At 49.6% G+C, this 5,493-nt stretch overlaps 1 pseudogene; it reads left to right on the top strand.

Moving 5' to 3' along the window:
* LOC111161979 overlaps window positions 1-4,241 on the top strand; it is a 27,191-nt pseudogene extending 22,950 nt beyond the window's left edge.
* The last annotated feature ends 1,252 nt before the right edge of the window (window positions 4,242-5,493 follow it).

Genomic DNA, 5,493 nt, shown 5'->3' with positions numbered 1-5,493 from the left:
ATGAAATGAAATGAAATGAAATGAAATGAAATGAAATGAAATGAAATGAAATAATGAACTTAAAAATGGCCAAAATCAATTGGGCTCTAGCAATTGAGCTGGTTGGTGATGGAATGGATCCTTTCACCTTTTCATTCAGCCAATGTGCCCTGATCACTCAGATGGTGCCAGTATTTATCAGCCAACCAGGTTCTCCCTCTAGGAGCTCAGGGTCTAGAGGGGAAGATGGGCAAACATAAAATAAAAACATGAATGAAAATAGCAATTGCTCCATAGGAAAAGAGCAAGGGACTACAACTGGGTCCTGAGCTCCACCAGGTGAGGGGCCAGACAAGGCTGTGCTGAGGTGACATTGAGATTTCCTGTGGCAGGAAAAAGAAACAGCCATGCACAAATCTGAGTATATTTAGCTTGGCAGAGGGCACCATGGTGCAGAGGGTTGGAGGAAGAACTTGATGTTGCCAGAGTAGAGGTTAGAAAGGAGGCCAGGGTGGCTGGAGGAAGCTGAGGAGAACAGAGAGAGGCGAGGAGGGGCAGGGCCCGTTGCAGGTCGACAGTGTCAGTACCTTGCTCCTAGTGCTATGTGACTACAATTTCCCCACACTCAGTGGCTTAATCCACAAACACTGTCTCACAGTATCAGGGGATCAGGAATCCAGAAGTGCTCAGCTGGGGGCTCCTGCCAAAGCCTCTCAGTAGGTTGGAGCTGTTGACAACAGCGAGGCAGGACCTGCTTCATTTAGAACTTGAGCTCACTTAGGGGTGTTGGCAGGTTTCAGTCCATCTCGAAGGCCTGAGTTCTTTGTCTATTGTTGTTCCTCAGTACTAGGCCATGTGCACATGTCTATGTTATGGTTCAACATAGGGACTTGTTCCCCAGTGTGGGGATCTGCGAGAGAACAGAGGTCAGAGTCAGCATGGGGCTGGGCACAGAGCTTTTATAACCAAATCTCAGAAGGGACTTTGGGTCACGTTGCCATGTTCAGTGGAATGGAATTGAATCAACAAGTCCAGACCACACTCCAGGGGATGGTGTTACACAAAGATGTGTAAATAGGATACAGGATTTCAGGGAACAACTTAGAGGAGAAGGAGAAGACCCTTGCAGGGTCAGTACCTTGGCCAGAATCACAGACTGGTAAGAAGGCTGAACCAGGCATGAACCCAGCTCTTTGAGTGTTCTCCAAGTTGAGGCCTTGGATACACCTAGCCCTTCACTGAGGGCTCTGGAAAAAGTTGTGTTGAAGTAAGTGGTACAGACATGGAGATGGTATGGGGGTGAGGGTAAATGTTGATATCCTAGACAAGAAGCATTCCAGTAATTTCTTGTCTCAGGGGGAGCCCAGATCATGGCAACCCACTGAGTGGACCCCTATTCACATCACTGGAAAGGAAGAAATGGCTCACAGGACAGGCAGTCTCTAGGGTTAAGGGTGGATTCTGACCTTCAAGGGCCAAGGCTCCAATCCCTTCTTCAGGGTTTGCTTTGAAAATTAGAAAGCCTAAGGTCTTGGGAAGCTATTGCCCATCCCTCCATAGGTGGGGCTGTCATCTTCTGGGACCCAGAATGTGAGCACTGATGAACATATGTGTCCACACATGAGTGAGGGTACACGTACACGTACACACACACACACACACACACACACACACACCAGTAGGGACTGTGGGGTGGGATCTGACCAGTAGCAGACTTAGAGAAGGTGAGAAGAGGAAGAAAATGTAGTTGGAGTTATTTCCTACTTGCGACACCCCTCCTCCAATTTCATAGGTGTTAACTACATACACGTCTGGACATCTGGAGGAAGTACAGGCTAGAATAATCTGTATTGTACAGACAAGACACAGAACATCTTTGAGAGGCACAATGGCATATCCAGGGTCAAAAACAGGTAAGAGTGGAGAGTTGTGTCTGAAGCCAGGTGTGTTCCCAAGCTGGGGCCCTGGCTGCACCCAGACCTTTCCTGGGGGCCAGTGGAGAGGAGGGTGTTGGTGTCACTGTGTACGGATGCCTTGCATGCAGAAAGGGCATGAGCAATCAGCATCCCAGAACATTGTTTGTGTAGGTGTCAGTCCAGGAGTGGACTCAGGTATGTGATCCCAGACAGTGAAGTCACTTCTTTGACCACAGACCTCAACAGAAATTGAAACCCCGGCAACCAGGTACCCACATTCTAGTGTAGTCCAGTATCAGTGTTACTTGGCTGGAGACATGATATTCGATACTGAAAGATGTTCTCTTGCTGTTTGCCTACTTCCTGGAGCTCTGGCTTCCAGAAACCCCAGGGGAATGGCTTTTTTACATGCTGCAGACATTGACTCAAACCTCGCCCTCAATGCCTTAGGGAATTTAGCAGGAGGTGCCATAAGGTAATACAGAGCAGCCTAGGTCAGGTCAAGCCACTCTCTGAGCCATTCCAGGGCAGCCCCATCCCCTCCTCTTGAGTTCCAAGGAAAGAGAGATATGTGGGGAGGTTCCACCCCTGAGCTGAAGGATGTTGCAGGGCAGTGGATGCCCTGGTGATCCCTTCATGTTCACACCAATGTCATGGTAGGCAGGGTGGAAAGAGAATTCCTGACATGCCTCTTTCCTGTGTAAGAGCACATCAAAAGCCCTGAAGCTGTGTCATGTTTTTCTTCTTGGTGGAGGTGGGTGCTTACTGGGGTGTGATATATCTGAAATGGTCCCTTGGGTCTGAGGACCAGCAAATTCAGTCAGATAGGGCTCTGAGGCCTCCTGCCTGGCTGCCAGGCACTGTCTTAATAGAGCTCCACACAGGCAATGGGGCAGGAGCTGAATGATGAGATCTTCTGCTCTACCTTCTTCAAGGACAGGAAGGTGCTCTACACTGCCAGCAGAGTCCAGCACTAGCTTAGGGTGAATGCAGGTGCTGGGGAGACCTAACCCCCAGGGCCCTGATGTGACAAAAAGGGTCCCATGTCTCAGAAGACATACTGCTACTGCCCTGGTACCCTTAGAGTCCTGCCCCCACATGAACCTACATCCCCACCTCCTCCGCAAACTTGCCCTCATGGCCCTGCCCCTGCCTTGGTCAGATGCAGAGTCATTGTCCACATATTTGTAGGAATATCAGAAAAGAGAATTTAAACTATGTCTCATCCCAGTCATCTAGAATCCTTCTGCACTGTCCTGTACATTTTCCTAACTAGTGCTCCCAGGTGTCCCCATTGGCCTGACAGTCCTTCCCCACCTTCTGCAAGTCTTGCACATGATCATGGTGAGTTGGGAGACTTTTGCCCAAAGGGACATGGGGCTCATGGTACTATGTCTCTTGCTCTGCTCTTTGATTGTAAAGGAACACATTGCACGGCCCCCTCCAGGGTAAGAAGCAGGGACCTCATTGTGCTGCACAACATTCCAGAAGGCCAGTCAGTTACCACAGCCATTGAGCCCTTCACTGATGGAGGACTTTGATGTGATTCCCTTCTGTTGCCAACTCACAGTGCTGCACTTAAACATATTGTATGCCCTAATATTCTGAACCCTCCCACCTAAGAAAAGGTCTCTGTGTTTTCATCTCAAGAATAGGATATGTTGTCAGAAATCACAGGATTAATGCTGTTCATGCAGGGAGGTGCTATCAATACTCAGATCACAATCTGACCTAAGATACTAACATGTCAGACATCACATACTTATCTTCCTTGTATGGATGCCAAGAACATTTTTCTTTTTCTTAAAGACTTATTGATTGATTGCTTGGTTAACTGATTTGAGAGAGAGGCAGGGGGACTGTGGGGAGAAACAGAGGGAGAGACAGAATCCTCAAGCAGACTCTGCCCTAAGTATGCAGCCCTACAAAGAGCTCAATCTCAGGACATTAAGATCATGACCTCAGGACATTAAGATCAAGACTCTTACAATTAACCCAATGAACCACCAGGCACCTTGTTCTTTTTACTACTGTGGGCCCTCTTGTCCCACCTTTTGCCATAAGTCACTGAGATCTTGGGACTTCAGTCTGCACTCCAATCCTCCTGGGGTTACAACGTTGACTCATGTCTCCTCTCTTTCACTTCGGGGTAAAAATGGCTCAACCATGAAGAGGAATGAGACCCATATGCTATGGACCAACCAGACCAACCTGCTAGAGACGCAAATAGAAGAATTGGTGCCCACCTTCCTGGTCAGAAACCTCAGCTATGTCTCCAACTTCCTGGAAATATACAGACCCTTTGCCACCACCCAAGAGGTGCTGGGCCTACTGTTTGCAAGATGAGCACCCTGCTGCTAACAGCCCAGTGGGTTTTGGCTACCACCTGGTTGTGAGTCTTGGGATTGTCCCCAAACTTCCTTGAGCCTTAATTTGCTCCTCTGACTGGGGCAGAGTTGTTATAGGGACTCAGTGGTGTCCTTTAGGGAAAGTACACCTGGGTGCCTGGGTTTGTGGAAAGGTCTGCTAGAGGCTCTGTAGTGGTGTTCATTTATCATTATGCAGCTCCTCACAATGAAGCCTCTGCCTCATCCTTCACTATTATTATGGTCTTGAACTGGGTGGCTTTTCCATTTAGAAGGGGGATTTGAGGATGGGGTGCGTGTCAAGATGGCGGAGAAGTAGCAGGCTGAGACGACATCAGGTAGCAGGAGATCAGCTAGACAGCTTATCTAACCATTGCAAACACCTACAAATCCAATGGGAAATCGAAGAGAAGAAGAGCAACGATTCTAGAAACAGAAAATCGATCACTTTCTGAAAGGTAGGACCTGCGGAGAAGTGAATCCAAAGTGACGGGAAGATAGAATGCGGGGGGGCAGGGCCAGCTCCCAACAAGTGGCAGAGTAATGGAGCACAAAATCAGGACTTTTAAAAGTCTGCTCCACGGAGGGACATCACTCCAGAGGCTAAACCGGGGGGAAGCCCACGCGGGGGCAGTGTAACCCCAGGTCCCGCGGGGTCACAGAAGGTCCGGGGGTATCTGAATGTCACAGAGTTTGCAGGTATTATGGTGGGGAAGCCGGCAACAGCGACAAAGCCGAGGAGTGAGCTCTCAACTCGGGCTTACCTTGAACTGGTCGCAGGCTGGGTGAGCTCGGAGCGCGGCTGGAGGCCATGGAGACAGAAGCTACTGGGCGCTTTTCTCCAAGTGCGAGTGATTGAGCGCTTTCCCCCAAGCGCAGCCAGAGGCCAGGGAGACAGGGACGGTTGGGCACTTTTCTCTGAGGGTGCACTGAGGAGGGGGACCCCGAACTCTCGGCTCCTCCGTGCTGGAGATTGGGAGGCTGCCATCTTCATTCCCATCCTCTGGAACTCTACGGAAAATGTGCAGGGAACAAAAGCTCCCAAAAGCAAACCCGAGCGGATTACTTATCCTGGTCCCTAGTAAGGGTGGTGCAATTCCGCCTGGGGCAAAGACAGTTGAGAATCACTACAACAGGCCCCTCCCCCAGAAGATCAACAAGAAACCCAGCCAAGACCAACTTCACTCACCAAGGAAAACAGCGGAATTCCAGAGGAGGAGAAAGCAAATCTT

Source organism: Enhydra lutris, unplaced genomic scaffold, assembly GCF_002288905.1.
Source record: "Enhydra lutris kenyoni isolate GAN:26980312 unplaced genomic scaffold, ASM228890v2 scaffoldscaffold88, whole genome shotgun sequence".
In the NCBI taxonomy this organism is placed as follows: Eukaryota; Metazoa; Chordata; class Mammalia; order Carnivora; family Mustelidae; genus Enhydra; species Enhydra lutris.
Note: the sequence above shows the minus strand (reverse complement) of the source record. Positions and strands in the feature narration are given on the sequence as shown.